This window comes from Hippopotamus amphibius, chromosome X (genome assembly GCF_030028045.1).
Source record: "Hippopotamus amphibius kiboko isolate mHipAmp2 chromosome X, mHipAmp2.hap2, whole genome shotgun sequence".
Taxonomy (NCBI): domain Eukaryota; kingdom Metazoa; phylum Chordata; class Mammalia; order Artiodactyla; family Hippopotamidae; genus Hippopotamus; species Hippopotamus amphibius.
This window is the reverse complement of record NC_080203.1, coordinates 45584325-45610873: the sequence shown is the minus strand read 5'-3', so window position 1 is coordinate 45610873 and position 26549 is coordinate 45584325. Positions and strand designations below refer to the sequence as shown.

The window sequence follows — 26549 nt, the reverse complement described above, 5'->3', positions numbered from 1 at the left end:
TATGTGAGGATAAGGCAGGGTCCTGGGTAGGGCCTCAGCTTTATGTCTGGCCACATGCAGAAATGGTGGTGTGTTTCCTGAGATTAGTTGTTCCAAGTACTTTGAGACGTTCTCATGATAATTAGCTAGGTGTCTAACAGTAGTTATAGTGAAAGTTAATGATAAAATCTATCATTCGATGAATAGGATTCAATTGTAAGATTATTAAGATTTATTAAAGATACATGCAAACTGTAAAACTATAAAAAGATCACATTGTCAGTATTTGTTTAAAGCAGCTAGCATTTAGTGAGCTGTTATTGTGTGCCTAGCACTGTTCTAATGATTTTTATGTATTAACTCAGTTTTTAAGGCAGCAACCCATGATGTAGGGATGGTTGTTTCCCCCATTTTACAGAAGTGGTAACTGAAGCACAGAGTGGTTCTTTCAGTCTCCTAAGATCACAGAGAGCCAGGTATCCCAATATTTCTGCAGTAGAATTTTTAAAATATTGGTATTCGAGACTGTTTATCCTTATAAAGACCAAAACACAAAGCAATATTTGTTTAGAGACATTTTGTCTTCTACAGTAAATACTGCACAGTCCCAATTTTATGCATGAGGCAATTGAGTGACTATAAGGTGAAGTAAGTATTCAAATTCACACAGTTTATAAGTGGCAAAACAACAGTTTGGACCTAGTCTGTATCCAGAGACCACACTCCTAGCTAATACACTTAGGAAGAAGAAAGAGACATTTGTTGAACTATGTCAGCCCGTGATGGCTGATGTTAGGTTAGGGCCATCCATATCTCTGGGTGAAAACTGCTTCATTAGGCATTTCACCATGTACCAGATGGTATTTATTTAATAAAAAGTTAATGATTATAGGAAAAAATGGTGTCAAAGATGAACAAAGCCAAACCCTAGCTAAAGTGGTAAGGACATATTTTAATCAGTAATATGCTATTACGACAGGGAAGAGAGTGCAGCGTGAACTGACCCCAACCTCAATTTGTACAGAGGTGACTAGGCTTTTCACAAAGAGGATGAGGGAAAAGGGAGGGGGTGAGTAGAGGCCAGTACAGCCAGGGAAGTAAAACTTACAAAAAGCTGGAAGAGGGTGTTCATCCATGTGAAACCCATCTGAATTTCTAACTGGCACTTATTGGAGTTAGATTTCTACCCTCCCACAGAGGCTGGGAGAGAAGGTCCTCTCCTCAAGTGTTAGCTGGAACAAACAGTAAATTGTCCTGGCAGCCTTCAGTGTTCACAGACAATCACTTTAAGGAAATTTAGAGATGCAGCTTTGAGCTGTTAGAAACTATGTTAGTGTTTTGTTCAAGACTATTTGGCCAGGTTGAGGCCTGGTTCAGAAGAGAGCTAAGAGGAGTCTGACTAGAGTTTGGTCAAAGAGAGGATCTTTTTCCAGGGCAATCATTATTTATTTATTTATTTTTATTAATGTATAGTTGATTTACAGTGTCGTGCTAGTTTTAGGGTACAGCAAAGTGATTCAGTTTATATATATGTGTGTGTGTGTGTGTGTGCGCATATATATGTATATATTCTTTATCATATTCTTTTCCATTATGGTTTATTACATGATACTGAATATAGTTCCCTGTGCAATATAGTAGGACCTTGTTGTTTATCTATTTTATATATAGCAGTTTATCAGCTAATCCCAAACTCCTGATTTATCTCCCTCCCCCCACAGCCCCTTTGTAACCATAAGTTTGTTTTTGAAGCCTGTGAGTCTGTATTTTGTAAATAAGTTCATTTGTATCATTTATTTTAGATTCCACATATAAGTGATATCATATGGTATTTGTCTTTTTCTGTCTGACTTACTTCACTTAGTATGATAATCTCTAGGTCCATCCATGTTGCTGCAAACAGCATTATTTCATTCTTTTCTATGGCTGAGTAGTATTCCATTGTATATATGTACCACATCTTCTTTATCCATTCATCTGTCAGTGAGCATTTAGGTTGCTTCCACATCCTGGCTATAGTAAATAGCGCTGCAATGAACGTCGGGGTGCATGTATATTTTCGAATTATGGTTTTCTCTGGGTATATGACCAGGAGTGGGATTGCTGGATCATATGGTAGCTTTATTTTTAGTTTTTTAAGGAACCTCCATACTGTTTTCCATAGTGGCTACACCAACAGTGTAGGAGGGTTCCTTTTTCTCCATGCCTTCTCCAGCATTTATTATTTGTAGACTTTTTAATGATGGCCATTCTTACCAGAGTGAGGTGATACTTCATTGTAGTTTTGATTTGCATTTCTCTAATAATTAGTGATGTTGAGCATCTTTTCATGTGCTTTTTGGCCATCTGTATGTCTTCTTTGGAGAAATGTCTATGTCTTCTGTCAAGGGCAATAATTATAAAAAGTAAATGAAGAAAGGGAATAATAATTATAGTTCCTATGCATTAGACAACTTGGATTTTAAAATAATTACTTGGACTTCCACGATAAATTATTTTCCCTTTTATGAACTGAAGGTGCTTTTCATATGGGAATCACATTGCTCTGGGCTCTAGGCTTCACTGGTTGGGAGTCAGGGATGGTCTGATAGGTGAGGCCGGAGGAAAAATTCCTGGGAATATGCAACATGTACTCTTGAGTATAGCTCCTTTTAATCAGCATAATGTGTGTGTGATTTACATTATTGTCATCTACAGTTGTAGATCATTCATTCTCATTAGTATATAGTATAGTATTACATTGTGTGGATATTTCACAATATATGTATCTGTTTTGGGGATTTACATATTTTTTGCTTATGAATAATGGTACTATGAATGCTCTTTTACATATCTTTTTGATGAACATTTATTTTCTTTTCTCTTGAACATATACCAAAGAGTGGCATTTTTTAAAATTTATTTATTAATTTATTGGCTGCATTGGGTCTTCATTGCTGCACGCAGCTTTCTCTAGTTGTGGCAAGTGGGGGTTACTCTTTGCTGCAGTGTATGGGCTTCTCATTGCAGTGGCTTATCTTGTTGCAGAGCACCAGCTCTAGGCGCGCGGACTTCAGTAGTTGTGGTGCATGGGCTTAGTTGCTCTGCAGCACGTGGGATGTTCCCGGACCAGGGATCAAACCCATGTTCCCTGCATTGGCAGGCAGATTCTTAACCACTGCGCCACCAGGGAAGTCCCTGAGTGGCATTTTTAAGTCACAGAGTATGTATTTATTGAGTTCAGTAGATACTGCCGACCACTTTTTCAGAGTGGTTATTCCAGTCTATGTTCCCACCAGAGTGGGAGAGAGTTCTACTTTCTTCCTTGTCAACACTTAGTATTTTCCATCTTTTTCATTTTTGTTGTTCTGGTGGGCATATAGTAGTATCTAGTTGTGGTATCTAATTTAAATTTCTCGGTTTTAATTTCTCTTTAAGTCTCTCTGAAGTGTTCAGTCTCTTTTAATCTAAAGAAGGTCCAATCTCATTTTTTTAACCTATTTTATTTGCTGAAGAAACTGGATCTTCTGTCCTATAGAGTTTGAATTTTGGATTTTGCTAATTATATCTTTATTGTGTTGTTTATTATGTTCCTCTGGCCCCTCCTATTGCCTTTAAATTTATAATTAGGTTTAGAGGGTTGTTCAGATTCAGGTATTTTTTGCAAAAGTACCTTAGGTGTGGTATTATTTCTATAATATTCCACCATGATATTCATTGTGGCTGGTCATCTCTCCTCCTGTGACATTGACTGATCACTGAATTCGAGTATTGTCAGCCTGATCCATCCATTATAAAATTTCCCATATGCTTTTCATCTCTTGTTTTAGGCAGTCTCTGAAGATTGTTGCCTGGACTGCATTTCATTAAAGGTTGAAAAATACTGATGTTCTAATTCTGATTTCTTCTGCATTCATTAGCTAGATTTCTATCAAATACACATAACCTCATTAACTTTTAGGTTATGCTGAGCTGTGGTGTGCACAGAAAGGGATGAGTGGATGTTTCTTTTGCAGTATTTCTGCTTTTCAAAATAATGCTTTGTTTCCCTAGGATTCTCCAAAGCTGAGCAGTGAGTTGGTTTAGTTTAGTTTTGTTTTTTGTTAGAGTGTCATCATGAACCCATAGATGCTTATATTTGATATGTTTTAATCGATTACAGTCATTAATCATTTTGCTATTGAAAATGTTCAATGTTTGACTACTGGGAGTTCCTTAAGCTTGGCTTCTGAGTCTTTTTGACGTACTTTCTGTTATGATACTTTGGTCCAAACTGATATCTGATACAGTTCCTACCCAGACCTGGTATCAGCCATTTCTCCAAAAAAAAACCTGGTATCAGCCATTTCTCCAAAAAAACCTGGTTCCTTTTAGTGGGACATGATATTAGAGGATTCAATCATGGTAGTAGAGGTACTTATTACTACTGGGTTGATCATGGTTTCTTGACCTTTTCAGTGCATGGAGCCAGCAAATAAGTATTATATTTAAAATTTTTTATTTTCAATTGAGTTTATTTCTTAGAGCGGTTTTAAGTACATAGCAAAAATTGAGCTGAAGGTACTGGAATTACCCATATACCCACTGCCCCTACACATGCATAGCCTCCCTCATTATCAACATCGCTCACCAGAGTGATACATTTGTTATAATTGATGAACCTATATTTGACACATCATTATCACCCAAAGTCCATAGTTTACATCATTGAAAATCATTTTACATCATTCATTTTCATCACTGAACATCAAAATGTTCATTCTTGTACATTTTATGGGTTTGAAAAAATGTGTAATGACGCATCTCCACTATTACAGTATCATGCAGAGTAGTATGCCCTAAAAATGTTCTGTGCTCCACCAATTTTTCCTTCTCCCCACTCTAGCCCCTGACAACCACTGATTTTTTTTATTGTCTCCATAGTTTTGCCTTTTCCAAGATGTCATATAGTTAGAATCATCCAGTATGTAGCCTTTTCAGATTGGCTTCTTTCACTTAGTGGGTATGCACTTAAGGTTCCTCCATGTCTTCATGGCTTGATAGCTCATTCATTTTTAGTACTGAATAATATGCCATTGTCTTAATGTGCCACAGTTTATCTATTCACCTAGTAAAGGTCATCTTGGTTTTGGCAATTATGAATAAAGCTACAGTAAACAGTATGGGCAGGTTTTTGTGTGGACATAAGTTTTGGGTACATACCAAGGAGAATGATTGCTGGGTCATATGGTAAGAGAATGTTTAGTTTTTTAAGATACCGCCAAACTGTCTTCCAAAGTGGTTGTACCATTTTACATTCCCACCAGAAATAAAGGAGAGTTCCTGTTGCTCCACATCCTTGCCAGCATTTGGTGTTGTCAGTGTTCTGGATTTTGGTCATTCTAATAGATGTGTAGTGGTAGCTAATTGTTGTTTTAATTTGTATTTCTATGATGACATATGATGTGGAGTATCTTTTCATTTTCTTACTTCCCATCTGTATCTCTTCTTTGGTGAGGAGTCTGTTAAGGGCTTTGGCCCATTTTTTTAATCAGGTTGTTTGTTTTCTAGTAAGAACAGTAGTTGAATTTTAAGAGTTCTTTGTGTATCTTGGATAACAGTCTTTTATCTGATGTGTCTTCTGCAAATGTTTTCTCCCAGTCAGTGGCTTGTCTTCTCATTCTCTTGATATTGCCTTTTGCAGAACAGAAGTTTTTTTTTATTTTAATGAAGTTCAGCTTGTCAAGTATTGTTTTCACATATCATGGTTTTGGTGGTATATCTAAAAAGTCATTGCCATACCCAAGGTCATCCAGGTTTTCTGTTATGTTACCTTCTAGGATTTTTATAATTTTTCATTTTATATTTAGGTCTATGATCCATTTTAAGTTAATTTTTTGAAGGGTGTAAGGTCTGTGTCTGCATTCATTTTTTCATGTGTGAATGTCAAGTTGTTCTAGCATCTTTTGGTGAAGAGACTCTGCTCCATTGTATTACCTTTGCTCCTTTTTCAAAGATCAGTTGACTATATATTCTAGTTTTTTAAAATACAAGCAAATATAACATATATATTAGTTTCCACCCTTGTTCATGGGTAAAAGTGTAGTGTATTCTACAACAGTGCAGTCCAGTAGAAATTTCTATGTAAATGTTCTGTATCTGCACTGTCCAACATGAAATGTGGTGAGTGCTAGTCATAGTGAGGAACTGAGTTTACAATTTTATTTAAATTTTCTTTATTGCCAAGTGTGGCTAGTGGCTACTGTAATGGACAGGAGCAACTCTACATACTTTTCTATACCTTGTTTTTCAGTGAACAATGTATTAGGAAGATCACTCCATAGCAGTACAGAGAGGATGTCTTCATTGCTTTTATAGCTATAGCTATATTATACTATACTATAGCTATAGTACTCTAGGATGTAGATGTACCTTAGGTTATTCAACCAGTAACTTGTTGGTGGACATGTGTCATATTTCTAGTCTTCTGTTGTTATGAATTGTTTTTCAGGGAATTTTTTATGTGTTTATGCCTTTTTGTCTTTTTTCATTATTTCTTTGGGATAGATTCTTAGAAGAGGGGTTTTTAGTTCCAATAATAAATACCTATATAATTTTACTAGAATGCATCAAATCCCCTTTACAGGGATTTTCCATCACCTCCAGCAGTGCATGAGAATGCCTGTTTCCTCACATACAATATAAGGGGAAGTAAATATGATGTGAGAAATCTGTGAAAACCTTTCACTGAATCTGGAGCATTAGATGTTCAGATCAGGGTCCTACTCCTGGGCTTGTCATTGAGAACTCAGTCTCTACTCTTTCTGCCTCCTGCGATCTGGGTCCAGGCCCCTCCAACTGAGAGAGGAGGTCTTAACATGAAGCAGAAGCTCCATGTCACCTCAGAATATGAAGTGGGGGGGACCTCACTCCTGGGGTAAGGCAGGCCCAGAACCAATTCAGAAACCTACCACTCTGACCTAACAAAGGGTTAAGGGAAAAAGTGAAACCTGTAGTTCCTGCCATGCAAAGAAGTAAGCCATATAAGGTTAATCTTGTCCTTCACTCTCTGTGAGTAAAGTCCTCTGAGAAGAAGGTAGGAGTCTAGTAGCACTGTGCAAGAGGATGGATGTATGAGTTATAAGGTGCAGTAGTTTTCCAAGGTTCAATTTCTCCCCTCTTAACCACATGATTTCCTGTTTAGATGCTGAATTTCCAGGACTCAGGATGAAAGTTGCACTGAACTTGCTTGGAATTGAGTCCATTTGAGGTCATATACCATGAGGTGGGTACTAACATCCATCTTGCTCCCTGTGGACATTTCCACTTATGCAGGTCTAGAGATCAAGAGGACAAGGTGTAGGATGCAAATATTTAATTGGACTGACAGTCCCTGGCACAGAATAAACACCCCAATACAAATTAATAAATTAATGAGGGACTTCCATGATGGCGCAGTGGTTAAGACTCCTTATTCCCAATGCAGAGGGCCCGGGTTCAATCCTTGGTCAGGGAACTAGATCTACATGCATGCCAGAACTAAGAGTTCGCATGCCATGGCTAAGGAGCCCGCATGCCGCAACTAAGGAGCCGGTAAGCCGCAACTAAGACCTGGTATGACCAAATGAATAAATAAATATTAAAAAAAAATAAATTAATTAATGAGATGTAGATGCAAGAGTAAGCAGGAAAAGAAACAATGTGTATGTCCTCTCAATTTTTTTTATAAACTTAAAATTTTCAGAGAGAGTTGTGATCACTCAGTACTTATTGTTTCATAATCTGCTTTGAGGAAAACATTTTGTGCCTGTTTATAGAAATTATGCCTTTTCATTGGGAAAAAAAAATAACCTGTAAAAAAATGGAGAAAGATGCCACCTGGTGAACTCAGTCAGAATTGCAGGTGTGAAAGTCTCATCAAGGGGGCTTGGTAAAGGGTGAGGTAATGAGGAGTGAGGAAGTGTACAGATTCCATTGTGTAGACCAAAGCTTTCTGAAATTTCCTACACCCTGGTAGTGATCCTGCTATTTTCCTGCCTGTTGGGAAAGGAGGTCTCATGTGCACAGTCTTTCAAAACACCCACTCAGGCACGTAAGTATGGGCCTTGGGCCGGGTACACTTGCTTACCAAGAGATACAGAGCCCACACAGCCTGTGTCAGTTTTGTCGCCTTGTGTGGGCATATCTTTCTCTATTTCAGAGTCAGTGAGTACTCACTGTTTTGTTTTGCTTAAGCATGTGTACCAATGGCCCTCAGGCATGCCCCCACCCTTCAATTTTGTCACCATTACCACTTATTTTGTTGTTTAAGACCTATCAAGCAATATTATCCCCCTACATAATACAAAGATAGTTTCTGTTAATTTATTGATACCTGCTCTACAGATTTTTTCTCTATGTGTAATATACTAACTTATATTTAATCACATACACATATGTATAAACCTATGTTGATATATATATTCTTTTGCATAATGAGACCATATTCTACATTATATTTTATGACTTGTATGATGGACTAAATATGACTTTTTTCATTTTATTTGTTTTGGTGTGTTTCCAAGTATTTGTTGGGGATTTATATAGTTTTTTATGTGCACTGTCTCTTTTTTTATTGAGATATAATTGACATATAACATTATATTAGTTTCAGATATACAGCATAATTCTGTATTTGTATATAGTAAGTCTAGTTAACATCTGTTACCACACACAGGTACAAATTTTTCTGTCTTGTGATAAGAACTTTTAAGATCTGCTCTTTTAGCTTCTCTAAACAAAATATAGTATTGTTTTGCACATTTTCACTATATACACATACAGTTATCCTCCAGCTTGCTGATTTATTTAATATATATATTATATAGTATATATATAGGGTTTAACTTTATATATAATTACATATATAATGCTAAATAGATTTTATATTACATACATCACCTGGTTCTTGTGAGGAGTTCAAGGGAAAAACTTCATCAAGCTCCCGGCACAGTATTTGGTGCATCATCCACAATGCGAGTGTTTCCTGCCTTCCCATCCTCACCCTTCCAGTCTTTAACAGGGATGTTGCTTCTTAATCTGAAAAGAATTTTAGTGAGTGTTTGGGAATGTAAGAAGAAGGGAAACACACACACTCATCTATATAATGTAGGAATTTCAGGGCCGTCTCTGTGACATGCAGTGCAATGAAGCTGGGCTGGGGGGGAGGTCCTCACCCTTCCCATGGAGTAATTGTGCTTTTCCTGTCCTCTGTTGGTACCCTCTGTGTTCACATTAGGAGTGCATATAACCTGGAGTCTGGGACCTACTTGAAGCTCCGGGATGAGGTGACTGGGGTTCTGAAAGGAAGGACAGTGGAGCAAGAGTCAGAAGCTCTTCCTGGATCTCAAGGCCTGAGCCACTCAGCATGAGTTCCTTTTCCTGCCTGTGGCCTGCACCACCACGTGGGTCTTTACTCAGCATCTATCACTCTTCACACCTCTAATGACCCAGGGGCTGCAGAGGTCGCAGTAATGGTTTCACACAGTCCAGGTCCTTGTGGTGTTACGGTCACCTCTGTAGAACTCCCTTAATTTATAAAGAGGAAGTTGTCAGAGACTCCTCAAAGAGAAGCTGGGTCTGGGACAGTGGGCAGGACTTATGAGGGCTGGATGGGAGAAAGGGGGCAGGAAGTCCATCCTGACTGGAGTGAAGAGTGGGGGCTCCCAGGTGAGTAGACAGAGCTCAGAAGTAACTGATGGGATACTCCAGGGGCCTGAGGCCGTCCAGGTGTAGGACTGATTGGGGAAGGAACACATTTGCTTCCATGGGACACCGCATAGCCCTTTATATGCTGAAATGGCACAATGATGGTAAGGAGTGCTCTGCATGTCTGCTGTTGGTGCACGGGGGTGGAGAAGAACCAGGAGCACTGACAGTAGGGAAGCGGAGTTGATGCTCAGTTCCCTAAACTTCCTTAAAAGTAGGAAGCAGACATCAAGGAGAAGGATTCACAACTAATGGATCCCCACACCGTTTGGAAACCATACACCCTTTTTAGTTTCTCTCTGACCCCCAAGTCCCATGGACTCCATCTGCCAGCGAGGTTCTACCTGCCTCCTGGAGTCACATTCTTAACCAGAACACTCTGTCCACCTGTGAGCTCTCCCCATGCTCTCGTTTGTTTCATCTCTGCATCGTCCCTGAGATCACTCAGGCTTTTCTCCTTCTTAGTTGTCTCAATTCCTTTTATCAGCTCAGTGAGGTGTATCACACCACACTGCTTTTTTTTCACCCATTATGATTTATTCCTTATACTACTTCTTCAAAGAGTTCAGTGATTTGTACTCAGAAGTTATATAGCCAAGAGGCAACCAAGTGTAATACAAAGATTGATCTGAAGTCTTCGCAGTGAAGGCCATACAAAGTCTCTTGCTTCAGGGAAATAAGAATAAACATGAACAAAAAGGACACAAGGCTCCTTTGGCTCCAGAATCTCAAAAGATAATAACCCCAACAATTAGTGAAATTGTAGATGTTAACATATCATGGAAAACAGACCTTGTGCAAATATTAAAATTAACACCCAGGACTTTTGTATAGATGACTTTTATTATAAACAGTAAAATATATGTAGTGTCTCAACTATAAACCTTTCATGTTGAAAGGGTCTCTAACGTGAGTTGCTTTAATATTTTGAAGCAAAAAAGTTTAAGAGCATCACTGTGGAAACAGTCCAACACTGACAAACTGTGGTGATCAAAGACATTCTCTTTTAGTTAATGTAAAACAATTCATGGTTACACAGAGAATGTCCTAGCCATGGATATTATGAGACAAGCCACCTTTCAAAACTAAAAGGCACTCAAGGCTAAGAAAGAAATGAGCTCGGATCCAAACCAGCTGAGTGGGGCTGACTGCTTTAAAACAGTGGTTACCCACTGTTCAGCTTGAGCAGCCCAAAGACAAAGGAAAGCAGAAAACGTTCCCTTCTCTTTAAACCTACCATTCACGCCACATGTACTGGCCACTCATTGCTTTGGTCAAGTACACAGAAGGCAGTTCAGCTCCAGTTCGGAGACATCATCTCCCCATGCAAAGCTGCCACGTGATTGATCCAGACTTAGTATTTTTCTGAGCCACCTGCCACACATCTTCATGAGGTGATCGCAACTGTGTACTTTCAGACCGATTCCTGACTAGGCTTCATTCAGGACAGGCACTGACAGTGCCATTCCTCATGGGGCCAAATAGTTTTCATTGGTCAACTCCTGAGTCCCTGTGACAAGGCAAGAGGAACTCCAGCATCTTTGTTGCTGGACTTGAATGAGAACGTGAGGGAATATGCAGAGAGTAAGGCTTCATCACTCCAAAAACCACTGAGGTCACTTCAGTGTGGTGCTGGGCTTAACTAGCCCGACTCTTGTGTACTGAGTTTTTTTTTTTCTGCATTTCCTATTTTTTCAATTTTCTCTTGATTTTGTTAAATGGCAGGTATCCTATCCTACCCTCAATGAAATAAAAAACATACTAGACATTGGGGAAGACAAATAGGGCAACATTTCTACAAGAAAAAATAGGCTTGAAGAGCATGGCAGTGCAAATTCTTGCATGACCAGTCTCACTGAACATGCTCAAGGGTGAAAGTTTAGCAACATTTTTTGTTGTTGCTTTTTTTAATCGTTAGGAATTAAAAACAACTTTTAATATAGAACAATTGAGCAGTAATGAGTATAGCCTTGAGTATCAATACTGTTGTGCAAATTGAAAGTGGGTGGTTTAGCCCAGAGCTGAGCACCCCGACATCAATCCATGGCACCTAAGAGTAACTGTCATCACATTTGTTTATAACAATACCTTCATATTCAAAAGCTTTTTTCATTAACAATAAGATGGGGCGATGTGGCCTGGCCTGGGGCATCCTGATGTCAGTCCCACGTTTCCCTTGCACATTCCATATTTTCATGAACAGCAGAGGATGGTGCTAAGCAAATCTGCTCACCCTTACCCATTTCTTCCAAGAAATGAGACAGCAGTGCCTACAAGAGCACGTGTATCATTTCTTAGATTGTGTCCCTTCTCTCCCTCCCCAATTCCTGGCAGAAGAAAACTCAAAAGGAGTTTGGCAGATGATGACAATGAAGGCTAGTTGGTGACACAAGTTGTTCAAAGCTGGAAGTTTTCAGGGATGTGGGAGAGGAATGCTCTAAAGGCTGATAGTGGGATGAGAATTAAAACCTTTGAGACTAATTGAGCAATGAGATCTGCAGCATCATCCAAAGGACTTCCAATCTTGATGGAGGTCTCTGTTCAGGGGTCCCAAAGGACTCATGGTGCCCATGTTGCACCCTAACATGGCATCCACTTAGATGAAGTACAGAGGTTGTGATCAATTCTTGGTACACAGTAAACTGGAAGTTTTTTTTAAAGGAATTTAAAACAACCTAAAAATGTTGCTTGTTGGTCTGCATTATCTGACTGCCAGCGAATATACCTAATTGATCTGGGGAGGCTTTAGGGGTGTATGTGGGTAAGTCTTCATATATCATCAATTCCAGCTTCCTTTGTGTGGCCAGTGCACAGGCAGCAAATCACCAGTGTCACCTGCATGTCAAGGGTCTTCTGAACCCATATGGTAATTATCACTAGTCATAGAGGAGGCCCAGTCCAGTGGAACCACATATTGAGAAAAGACTGAGATAAGGCTTGGGCCTCTCAAGTTCTGTTTCATTCAGTATAACTCCACTCCTCCTCAGTCAGCTGGAGGCTGACTTGGCAGTGGAAGCAAGCATCATAAAATGGTGCACGGATAGAAGCCATTCTACAAACTGCTGCCGAGAAGCAATATATCCTGTGTAACCAGTTGTCACCTCACTTTAGTACCTGGTGAGTTTGATAATTTTTCTGAATTCACTGGTAGTTGGAGCCTGAAAGCCACCTTTCTGAGCAAGGAGTCTGTTGTCTGGATATGATCCCAGTCTTGTTCCTTAGGAACCTCAGGTAAATATGTGGTTGTACATTTGACACCTTTTTCACTGATGAATTCATTTCAAATCCCATGGATCCTTACTTCCCAGTCCAGGTAACCACTGGCATCCTCAAAGTTAGTAAGGAGGGAGACAGAGCAAAAAAGTTTAGGCAGCTTCTCTCAGGTCAGGTGGGGAAACTGTCCTTAAGTACACTGGATAACATGTATTCCCTGAGTTCCGAATGAAGATTCGTGGCTGAGAAGGTCCCAATGCAGCCACAAAGCTGTTTGTCCCACCCTGTCTTCCAAGTCACAAAGAGCAGATAGGGGTAGTTGGGGCATCTAGGAAGTCATGGCTGTGAAAAGCCATAGAGGTGACAGTAGAGGTTGTCAGGAGCACATCTCTTCAGTCACCACCAGACTCATGGTGGTGTTGGCTCAGTTCCATTGAGCCAGGGGAGAGGGATCAGTGCTCCCAGTGCAGGATTCATTCACGTAATGGGAGCATCGCCAGGTCCCAGAGTTAAGTGCGACACATTCTGCCAACCACTGCTGGTGGTTTTGAAGAGGTCCTGAACTAGAGTTGAGGACAGTTGTGGACTGTGACTGTATGTTTCACTTCCAGATAACTTGGGCTTCTTGATCCCAAACAACATGCTACCAACTTGGGCTGAAATGGAGGAACACAATGCCTTTTTCCCGTACTGATTCAGTGCTTGAGGTCTGGAATGCTGCAGAACCTGGAAGCAGAAAGTTTGTATTTCAAGGGAAATGGCTGTAACAGAGGAAAGGAGCTATTTTGTCTTGGAAATGAATTTTCTTCCTTCTGATTCCATTCCTTCTTCCTATACCTTTTCTCTTGGCTCAGATGCAGCCAAGGTGGATGGGGCCTCTTTCGCTCTGTCTCCTCCTCCTGCTGTGTGGAGCCATGATCCTGGATGGGAGTTCCTAAGAGAAGTATGCCCCGGGCAGGGTGGACCTACATATTGCTTTTGTGCACTTATTTCTGTAGGGTTAAATCCAACATCATGACCACCTCCCAAACAGAACTGCATTTGTTGACCAAACACCCGCTTATGTTTGGGTGTTCTATACTATGGTAGACACATGGGTTCTGGATACTTTATTCAAATGTGCATTTTACTGTTGTTCACACTGACTGAACATTTTAGATTGTGTTTAGTAGAATCTCTGCACAGGAGTTCCCCTAGAATATAATAGTTTGTTTCTGGATTTCAACCATGTTATCCAGAGATGTTCCCTCATACACAGTTGGCCCTATCATTTTGGATTCTTTTTTGGGTAGCTTTCGTGCTTTACCAGGTGGGCCCACAATGCCTCTTTCATTTATCTCTAAATTCATCTCTCTGCCAACCTCCTGAAGGTTGAGATTAGCAAAGATGCAAAGGACAATTCCTAGGCTTCCCTGAGTCCGTTGACCTTAAAGAAGAAGTATTTAATAACCAGGGAATTGATCTGACAAAGTGAGATTGGAGGTGTTAGTACAGTTTGGAATATCTGGAAAGCATTACATTCCAATAAAGATTTTTTTTTCTTTTTTTTAAATTAATTTTATTTATTTATTTATTATTTTTTTGGGGGGTACACCAAGTTCAATCATCTGTTTTTATACACATTACCCGTATTCCCTCCCTTCCTTGACTCCCCTCCTCCTCGAGTCCCCCCCACCCTCCCCGCCCCAGTCCTCTAAGGCATCTTCCATCCTCGAGTTGGACTCCCTTTGTTATACAACAACTTCCCACTGGCTATCTATTTTACAGTTGGTAGTATACATATGTCTGTGCTACTCTCTCGCTTCATCTCAGCTTCCCCTTCACCCCCTGCCCCCTCCCAAACCTCGAGGTCTCCAGTCCATTCTCTGTATCTGCATCCTTGTTCTTGTCACTGAGTTCATCAGTACCATTTTTAGATTCCGTATATGTGAGTTAGCATACAATATTTGTCTTTCTCTTTCTGACTTACTTCACTCTGGATGACAGACTGTAGTTCTATCCACCTCATTACATATAGCTCCATCTCATCCCTTTTTATAGCTGAGTAATATTCCATTGTATATATATGCCACATCTTCTTTATTCATTCATTTGTTGATGGGCATTTCGGTTGCTTCCATGTCCTGGCTATTGTAAAGAGTGCTGCAATAAACATTATGGTGCAAGTTTCTTTTGGGATTATGGTTTTCTTTGGGTATATGCCCAGTAGTGGGATTACTGGATCATATGGTAGTTCTATTTGTAGTTTTTTAAGGAACCTCCACACTGTTTTCCATAGTGGCTGTACCAACTTACATTCCCACCAACAGTGCAGGAGAGTTCCCTTTTCTCCACACCCTCTCCAACATTTGTTGTATCCAGATTTTGTGATGATGGTCATTCTGATCGGTGTGAGGTGATACCTCATTGTGGCTTTGACTTGCATTTCTCTGATGATGAGTGATGTTGAGCATCTTTTCATGTGTTTGTTGGCCATCTGTATGTCTTCTTTGGAGAAGTGTCTATTTAGGTCTTCTGCCCATTTGTGGATTGGGTTATTTGCTTTTTTGGTATTAAGCTTCATGAGCTGCTTCTATATTTTGGAGGTTAATCCTTTGTCCGTTGTTTCATAGGCAATTATTTTTTCCCATTCTGAGGGTTGCCTTTTAGTCTTGTTTATGGTTTCTTTCGCTGTGCAAAAGCTTTTAAGTTTCATGAGGTCCCATTTGTTTATTCTTGATTTTCTTTCCGTGATTCTAGGAGGTGGGTCCAAAAGGATCTTGCTTTGATGTATGTCATAGAGTGTTCTGCCTATGTTAAGATATTTTTTAAGGAAAGAGAAAAGATCATTGAGGCCAAAGTAAACAAATGCCTAAGGAGGTGATGTTCACTTCCTGTCTGTTTAGAATATGGAGAAAATATGTACTCATCTCTCATTCATTCCTTGATTCATACATTCATAAATAATGTATGCCCTAAACGAGTGCCTGCATGCCCAGCTCTTTCCATTGGTGTGGTCAATAAAGTCCCTTTATCATCTACCATTGGTAGAAGAATAGTCTAAATTTTCCTCTACGTACATTGAAAACCACATCAGTTAGTGTTATATTTTTTCTTTTTTTTTTTTGCTGTGCCACGTGGCATGCAGGATCTCAGTTCCCCGACCAGGGATCAAACCCTCTCTCGCTGCAGTGGAAACATGGAGTCTTAACCACTGGACCTCCAGGGAAGTCCCTAGTGTTATACTTTTTGTTTCAGCTATTAAACAGAATTTGGAAATTTCAAGAGGAAAAAGAAAATATTTAATCATATTTTTGTACTGTTTTTCCTTCCAGATGTTCCTAGATTTCTTTTTTTATCAGTTCCCTTTTGTTTCCCCTAGCCATTATTTCATGTGTATCTGCTGGTGAAAAATTTTCTCGGTCTTTCTTCATTTGAGAATGCCTTTTTAATCCCCATTAACTCCTGAGGGATAATTAAGCTGGATATAGAATTTGAGATGGACAGTTCCTTTATTTCAGCACTTGGAAAATGTTGTACCTCTTCCTTGTGGACCACATGATTTCTGATAAGAAATTTGCTGTCCTTTATACCATTTTTCTTCTGTAGGTAGTATATTGTGTTTCTTTCCCCAATTTCAAGATTTCTTTTGTCTTTACTTTTCTGAGCTTTGACTATAATGTGTCTTTCCCTGAATTTCTTTGGGTTTACTCTGTTTTGGGTCCATTCAACTTCTTAAGAGTTATAGGTTTAGACACATATATGGTCATTTAATTTATGAAAGAAGGAGCCAAGAATATACAATGGGGAAAGGACAGTCTCTTCAATAAATGGTGTTGGGAAAATTGGACAGCCATATGCAAAAGAATAAAACTTGACCACTATCTTACACCATACACAAAAATTAACTCAAAATGGGATTAAAGACTTGAACATAAGACCTGAAACCATAAAACTCCTAGAAGGAAACAAGCAGTACACCCCTTGACATAGGTCTTGACAATGATTTCTTTAATCTGACACCAAAGCAAAAGCAACAACAACAAAAATAAACAAGCGGGACTTCATCAAGCTAAAAAGCTTCTGCACAGCAAAGGAAACCATCAACAAAATTAAAAGGCAACCTACTGAATGGGAAAAAATAACTGCAAATATCTGATAAGGGGCTAATATCCAAAACATACAAAGAACTCATACAGCTCAATAGCAAAAAAAAAAATCTAATTTAAGAATGGGCAGAAGATCTGAACAGACATTTTTACAAAGAGTACATACAGATGGCCAACAGGTATATGGAAAAATGTTAAACATTATTAATCGTTAGGGGAAGGCAAGTCAAAACCAAAATGAAATATCACCTCACCCTGGTCAGTATGGCCATCATCAAAAAGTCTACAAATGATAAATGCTGGAGAGGGTGTGGAGAAAAGGGAACCCTCCTACACTGTTGGTGGGAATGCAAATTGGTGCAGCCACTCTGGAAAACGGTTTGGAGGTTTCTCAAAAAATTAAAGATAGAAGTACCATATGATCCAGCAATTCCAATTCTGGGTATTTATCCAAAGAAAATGAAAACATTAATTTGAAAAGACATATGCATCCCCATGTTTATTACAGTATTTACAGTAGCCAAGATATGGAAACAACCTAAGTGTCCATCAGTGGATGACTGGATAAAGAAGATGTGGTATGTGTACACAATGGAATATTATTCAGCCATAAGAAAGAATAGAAATCTTTTCATTTGGGACAACATGGATGAACTTTGAGGGCATCATGCTAAGTGAGTAAATCAGACAGAGAAAAACAAATACCATATGATCTCTTATATGTGGAATCTAAATCAAACAAACCCCCCAAATCAAGCTCATAGATACAGTAAGCAAACTGGTGGTTGCAGTAAGTGGGGGGTTGGGGGGTGAGAAAATTGGTGAACTTTTTTTAAGTTTAAATAAATTGAGTAAAAATTTTTAATTAAGAAATGTAGTTTTTTCAAAAAAAAATGTAGTTTTAGGTCTTTTGATTTGATGGTTATTGGCTGTTATTCTTCAAATCCTTTTTCACCCATGCACTGTTTCTCCTCACCTTCCAGAACAAAAATGAAAAGCATATTATATCCTTTGTTATAGTCCCATGGGTCCCTGAGGCTTTGTTCTTTTTCTTTAACCCTTTTTTCTCTTTGTTCTGATTATGTAATTTCTATTGTTCTATCTTCAAGTTTACTGATTCTTTTCTCTATTCTGCTGCTGAGTCCATCCACTGGGCTTTAATTTCAGTTATGTTTCAGTTCTAAAATTTCTAATTGGTTCTTCTCTATATCTTCTGTTTCTTTGCTGATAGTTGATATTGTTTCATTTGTTTCAAGGATGTTTTTAATTATTGAAACATTTTTATGATGGCTACTTTAAATTCTTGGTCAGGTAATTCCAACATCTGTGTCATCTTAGTGTTGGTGTCCATTGATTGTCTTTTATCAATTTGAGATTGGCCTGGTTCTTGGCTAGAATAAGAATTTTTATTGTAATCAGAACAATTTGGGTAATGTGATATGACACTCTATCATTTAAAATGGTCTGTTTTAGAAATCCTCTGGTGACACTGCACCCATAGGGAAAGGAAGTTGTTATCTCTTAACTGTCAGGTGAGGGTGAAAGTTCAGATTCTCCACTCAGCTTTGGCAGACTCTCTGGGGTGGAAGACTCATTTTTGCCAGGTGGTTTCCTGCATGGTCCCCTCTGATTTCACCCAAGATAGTGGGTTAGGGGTGCCTCATTACAGTCAAGTGATACTGGAAGCTTATACTCCAATTAAATGTAGTGAGTGCTGTAGTTTTTTCTGTGGTGTTTAGCTGGCATAGGACAGTTGTACAAAAGCTCTCTGTCTTGCTAAGCTGCTCCTTTTCTGGTCTGTTGGCTAAAAACAGTAGGCTTTTCTTGGGGCTCTTTTTGCCTTATTGTTGGTGTTTCTGGGTTGCCTGATAGAAAGTACCATGCTATACACACTTTGTGTACCTTGATTTTTTTACTTAGTATACCTTGGAGATCCTTCCATAACCTTATATAGAGATATTCGTCATTCTTCTTGTGAGCCTTCTTATTGTACACTGTTGTGTGGTTGTATCATAGTTTAGTCGTCCACCTCCTATTGGTGTATATTTAGGTTTCTTTTATTCTTTTGCAATAAAAATAGCATCACAGTGAATGTATATCTATATATCTATATCTATATGTGCATGTGTATCTATATCATCTTTTTGTATTATTGCCGGTAGATCTTTAAGATATTTATTTGCATAAATACATATACATATATATACACACATTGACACATTTATTTATTTATGGAAATTGGATAACTAAATCAAAGGATTAGGGCATATATAATTTTGCTAGATATTATCAACTTCCCCTCCATAGTGGTTATGTTGGTTTCCTATGGCTACTGTAACAAATTACCACTAACTTATTTGTTTAAAACAAGAGAAATTTATTTTCTCACATTCTGGAAGCCAGAAGTCTGAAATTAGTTTCACTGGGCCAAAATAAAAGTGTAAGCAGGGCCATGCTCTCTCTGGAGGCTCTGTGGGAGGATCTGTATCTTGCCTCTTCCAGTTTCTGGTGGCTTGGTTTGTGATTGCATCACTCCAATTGCTGCCTGTATGGTCATATTGTCTCCTCCTCTTCTGTATGTGTCAGCTTTCCCTCTGCCTCCCTCTTGACTGTACTTTTGACTATATATTGGGCCCACCCAGATAATCTAAAATAAGCTCCCTATTTCAAGATCCTTAATCACAACTGAAAAGCCCCCTTTTCTGTTTAAGGTAAGATTTAGTTTCCAGGGATTGGGCCCTGATATCTTTGGGTATCATTATGAAGCTTATTACAGGTTTCATACCACTTTGAATCCCCACGAGCAGTGTATGAAAGCACATGTAGTTTTGCATCCTTACCAACTGAGTGTGTTAACAAACTTTTGGAACTTTGCCAGTCTAATCATTTAGAAATGGTGTCTCACTGTAATTTTTTTTGTTTATTTTTTGTTTGTTTTTGGCAGTGTCATGTCTTAGTCGCAGCACGCGGGATCTTCCTTGTGGCATGTGAGGTCTTTTGTTGTGGCATGTGGGCTCTTTGCTGCAGTTCATGGGTTTCTCTCTAGTTGTGGCATGCGGGTTTTCTCTCTCTAGTTGTGGCATGCAGGCTCCAGAGTGCATGGGCTCTGTAGTTTGTGGCACACAGGCTCTCTAATTGTGGCACGGACTCAGTAGTTGTGGCACACGTGCTTAGTTGCTCTGCAGCATGTGTTAGTTCCTGGACCAGGGATCGAACCTGTGTCCCCTGCATTGTAGGATGGATTCTTTACCACTGGACCACCAGAGAAGTCCCTCACTGCAGTTTTAATTGCATCTCTATTTTAGAAGCAAGTTTGTACCTCTTTTTGTATGTTTAAAGACAAGTTGTATTTTTTTCCTAACTGTTTATTGTTTTTACATGTATATGATAGGATTATTGGCTCTTTTCTATCTCTCTATTTATAAGCTTGTATATAGATGGGAAATCAATACTTTTTTTTTAGAGATGTTAGTTGTGGATATTTTTCTCAGTATCTTTTTATTGGATATCATGTTTTTTGCTGTGCAAAATTGTTATTTTTATGTAGTCAGATTTATCAATAGTTTTCTTTATGCTCCTGGATTTTGATCAGAGCTAGGAAATTTTTCTCCACTTCTGCATTACAGGTGTTAGCAAGGCTGTACTCCCTTTGGAGGCTCAAGGGGAGAATCTGTTCCATGCCTCTTTCAACTTCCAGACTCTTATAATATTTGAGTGGTTTTTCGTTTGTTTTTGTTTTTGATATTTAAATCTGAGTCATTTGGAATTTATCTTCATTTAAGACATAAAAATGGATCTGTTTTTACCTTTTAACCCTATGATTATCTAGCTACCACAATATCACTTGTTAAATCATCCATACTTTCTCCATTGATTTGAAATGCTGCCTTAATTATATTCTAAATTCCCAAATATAATTTAACATATGCCAGTATTTTCTATTCTGCTGCATTAGTTATTCTGTCAATTCATGGGCTAATACCACACTCTCATATCGCACAAACTTCATTATCTGTTTTAATATCTAGTAGGACCAGCTGAGATCCCCTTCCATCAACCATCACTCTTCTTTCTCAGGGTTTATCACACTAGTCTTAGTGTTTGTAACTGCCAAATAAATTTGGTAATTAACTTATTTAACTCCATAAAAAAGCAAAAGATGCCTTTATTGAGATCACATTAAATTAATAAACTAACTTAGGGAAATTGGTATCTGTATAATATTGAGTCTTCTTACTGGAGACTATCATGTCTTTCTATTTGCTCTAGTTTGTTGTTTTATATAGGATTATACATTGCTTCTTAAGTTTATGTCCAATCATTTCCTTCTCTTCCTTTTTATTTTCTGAATTTTTTTTGTTTATGCATATGTTTATGCCTTTGGTTTCTGATGTTAGTAGTTTACTATTACCTGCTACTTTACTATAATCTCATTTTGAATCCAGTAATTTTTCCATTTTGGATGTTTCCAATTTGTAATCATATCACCAACAATTATAAAGAGATTTTTCCACTCTCTTTGCTTCTAATTGCCTGATTTTTTCAACTGAATGGCAAGATGCCTCCCACACAGTGGGAGATATGTTAGAGGAGATAAGTGGGCATTTGTCTTCTCTTTGTTTTTAACAGGCATGCTTCTAGTGTTTCTCCATTCAGTAAGATGCTAGTTTTTTGTCTGAGATGTGTATACATATTATCATATTAAGAAAGTATCCACCAATTCCCATTTTTATTGAGTTTTTAAAAAAAACATGAATGGATATTGATGGTGTTGTGCATATGGAGGTGATTATATAATTGTTTCCCTGGCTTTGTTAATACCCTAAATTATATTAATATATTTCCTCATATTGAAGCAACTTTGCATTATTAGAACAAGCTCCATAAGGTCATGATCTACTTTTTATGTGCTGCTCAATTGTGTTTGCTAATATTTTAAGAACATTCCTTCATATTCCTTTTATGATTTTAGGGTGTAATTTCATTTTTGGTGCAATTTTTGCAATTTTTTAAAATCAATTTTATACTTGCTTCATCATTTTACTTTTTTTCTCTGTGCTTGGAGTGGTTTGAGTAGCTTTGAGATTATGTTTCCTTTAAAGGTTTACTAGAATTCTCCGCTGGAAAGATCTGAGCCTAGTGCGTTTTCATGGGAGTTATTTAACCTAATTCACTGTTTCTTTTTTGTTATTGGTCTATTTAGACTTTTTGTCTCCATTGGGGTCAGTTTGGGTAAGTTCTGTTTTTCTAGAAGTTTATCCACTTTTTTCTGAAATGTATTTGAATGCAGTTCTGTAAATTTTTCACTCAAAAGACTTGAAACTTTCTTTTAAAGACTTGTCTTTTTTTCATTGAAGTATAGTTGATTTACAGTGTTGTGTTAATTTCTGCTGTACAATAAAGTGATTCAGTTATACATGTATATACATTCTTTTTCATATTCTTTTCCATTATGGTTTATCACAGGATATCGAATACAGTTCCCTGTGCTATATAGTAGGACCTTGTTGTTTATCCATTGTATATATAATAGTTTGCATCTGCTAACCCCAAACTCCCACTCCATCCCTCCTCCATACCCCCTCCCCCTTGGTAACCAAGAGTCTGTTCTCTGTATCTATGAAAAGACTTGGCATTTTTAACTTTGTATATTTGTCTTTTCTCTCATTTTATTTATTCATTTACACAGTGATTTCCTCATGTTTTTGTTATCCTTGCATAAACCTACTTTTATCTTTATGTGTAAATTCAATTGCAGTTTTGTTTTCTAACACCTTCATTTCTAGTTTTAACTTTATTCTTGCCATCTATATTCTTTTGGTTTACATTTTTGTCCTTTATCTGTTGTTTTGAATTGGGTGTTTAATTCATTTATTTTCATTTTTTATTGATACAGGTATTTAATGCTTAAAAATATTCTCTGACAACTTCTCTAGCTGTAGATTCTGATATACTATGTTTTCATTATCATTTTCTCATTAAATTCTGCAATTTTAATCTATGTTTCCAACTGAGCACAGGATTTGTTTAACAGCCTAAGAGTCAGTGTTCATGAGTGTTTCATGTTCATTTGAAAAGTAGGTATATTATCTAATATCAAGCTTAAGAGTTCAATGTCTATCTGTAAGAACTACCCTTAAGGTTATATTGTTTAGACCTTCTTTATACTTACTAAACTTTTCTCCACTTGAGTGTTCTTGGATTGAAGGAAGTATGTTAGAATCATCTATTATTAGTATGTTTTTTCATATTTCTCCTTGCATGTGTATGAATAGCTATATGAATATTTTTTACTGTGTGACTTGATCCGTAAGTATTGATAACTAGCATCTTGCTAGTGAATTTTAGCTTTTAGTGTTATCAAGTGTGGTTGTCTCTTTTAATCCATTTTGGTTTCCCTTCTGTCCTCTTGAATGAAAAAGGCAAGTGCTTTAAAACTATCACAATTTTGCAAAATAATACGTATACGTGAACATGTTTTGTGTATATCAAATGTGTGTGTGTAGTAGATTCCCATTCCTGCCTCTACTTAGATTTATGTAACCCTATAATAGTGAGTTACCCTTTGTGAGCCTGACTTAGGTCATCTGTAAAATGGGTATATTGATACTTACCTCACAGAGCTGTTTATGAGGAGAAAATGAGAAATAAGGAAACCTATAGAAAATGTTAAATATGTAATACTTCAATAAATACATGTATTGGCCTTCCTGTGTTCTCCCTCCCACAAAAGACATGACTTTAACAAGAATATCTCATTGAAATCAATTAGATTTGAAGCAGCATGGAATGGAATGTGTGTATGTGTTTATATGATAGATAAGCTTTGCTACTGCTTCTTTGTATTACAAGTTACAATAGTGTGGAAGAGAAAGCAAATCATCCCCTATTACTTTTATTTAATGCTCTTTCTTACCATCTTCCTTACCTTCTCTTGGACATTGAAAGGAGACAGTACAGAATAAGATTATCAAGATGGGTGTGCTGTATAACAGACTAAAATCAGGATAACTGGGTCCCAAATACCAGATTGGTCTTTCCCTGCAAGACCATGGGTAGTCACTTCCCCTGTACTACCTAACGAAGAAAAAAAAATGCATATTCCAGTGGTTAAAGATGTGGGCTTTGGAGTTAGAAAAAGTGGGGAGAAATTTTGGACAAATTTAATTACTGGCTTTATTTACCAAATGTTAAGTTTCTAGACATATGAAATCCATATGTTATATATATATATATATATATATATATATATATATATATATAAAATATGCATGCATAGAGAATAAAATGGGAGGAAATACCCCAAAATGACTCATTTTGCCAAATTAATGAGTGGAGGGGGGTTGTATGCATAGAGAATGCAATGGCAGGAAATGCCCCAAAATGATTCATTTTGTAAAATTAATGAGTGGGGGGTTATTGATTAAAATATTCATTTATCTCTGAACTTGACTATGTTTTCCACACTTTCTAAATTAATAAAGATCAATTTTAAAATCAGAATTAAACCTCATAGAAAAGTGATTGTTATGAAATATTTCAGATATAAAAATTATAGAAAACAACAGACTTCAGTATACTCATATTAAGAACAAAACATTACATATGCAGTTGAAACTCACCTTGAAGTCTTCTCTGATTGCATTAGCCTCTTTCTTCCCAAAAGGTAACCACTATGCATAATTTGAGTTTTTCATTCTTAAGACATTTCTTTATAGTTTTATTCCATATCTCTAAATATAATATGGCATTGTTTCATTGAATGTTTTTGTCTATAGCTGCCTGACTTCATCATATCCTACTTACAGCTATCTGTATGATTATCTATGTATATATGTATGGTATAGATGTATGATTTTTCTACTATCAGTGGCATGGCTGAAATATGTTAAAAAGCTCTATTTAAGTGGCTTAAAGAAAAATGACTACTTATATAAATTAAGTATACATTGTCAGAAGTATAGAAATGGAAATATTTTTCAAATTCAAGTGATCTAGGATAATCTTCAGTAAATAAAAAGCTAATTTAAATTCGGTTTAATTAAAATAAACATATCAGAGTTATCAGCATTAAATATAATGCAGACATACAACTTTCATTTTATCTAGGTATACTAGTCATAAATTCAAGTTAATCTGTTATAGAATTTGCTGGCAGGAAAAATAAATTTAGATTGTTAAAAACATGACAACAGGTCCAAAATGGAGTCATTTATGCTAAGCCCCGCCAAATCAAGACTTAACTTAATTACTGTTTTGGCTCTCCCAGAAATGGAACCTTAAGCCAGTCAATCAGTAACTGCCTGATCAGCACTTGTTTGGTAATCTAATAGACCTCTTCTGTCCTCTGAAGGAAAGTAATCTGGTAATAGCCAATCTACTTTGTTACCTATATAACCTCCTTACTCCTGCTTCCTTCTGTATATGTCATTTTGTACAGCTTTTCAGAGCTACTTTCCATCTGCTAGATTGGATGCTGCCCAATTCATAAATCACTGAATAAAGCCAATAAGATCTTTAAAATATATTCAGTTGAATTTTGTTTTTTAACAAGGTGATGATTAGCTGTTTAATGTCTCATGAAATTTTCATGAGTAATCTAAACATAATTGTTAAGAACAAGTAAATTAAATAGATGTAAGTAAGGTAAAAGTTTACAAATGAACATTTCAACAAAAACTATGCTTTATGGTATGTCTACTTAAAAATAGTCTCCAAAATCTTTTTGGTAATTTGAAACTGTAAAGTAACTAAATTAAATTAAATGATGAATATTCATTGAATATCTAGATCATTTCCATATAATATACTGAAACACTGGTTACTGAACATAGGCTTATCTACTTTTTATTACAGAGGAGCTAAAGATATTTGGATCAATTGGTCAACATATTTTATGGCAAATTTAAAAAATTACTATGAGGAAGAATATACTTCTAGAAATTATGAAATGTATTTATAAATTTGCTAATCCACAGAATACTAATGTAACAGGTAGTCCACAGTTACTTCTTGGTTTTCACTATAAATTAAGAATTCTAAGGGTTAAGAATTCTAATCAGTGTATGCAGTTAAAACTTTCAAAGTAATAAGGGCAAAAGAAAACAGATGTGTATGAAAAGTGGGTAAGGATATTGGAATGTGTTTTTTGAATAAGGAAAGGTATGAAGGACTTTTTTTTTTCCTGAGGGAAAAGGAGAGTAATTTTGTCCTAAAGTAGACTGGCTGCTTGTTCTAGAATGAAAAAGAAGAGAAAATACAGGATGAAACCTGAATGTATAGAAGGTTTGTGGAAAAGGAATCTTGAGAAAAGAATTGTATGTATGGTCAATCTTGCTAAATTAGAATAAACTTATTTATGTTTTTAAAGAATGAGTCAATATCAAAAGTACATTGGTGCAAAATCAGAATTTGGTTTTCTCTCTGTTAAAAAAGCCGTTTTCTTGGACTATTGGTCTTATCTTGATAAGATATTGGGAAAGGTTTTTCTTTACCTTTTGGTAGTCTGCCTGGTAAACAAAGATTTTATGTCTTACTAAAATGATTTCCTGTGCTTTATATTGT

The 26549-nt window shown here is 37.2% G+C and overlaps 1 pseudogene; it reads right to left on the bottom strand.

Moving 5' to 3' along the window:
• Positions 1 to 12671: 12671 nt before the first annotated feature.
• The window catches only part of LOC130841423 (AMMECR1-like protein), a 135026-nt pseudogene continuing 121148 nt past the window's right edge, over positions 12672 to 26549 (bottom strand).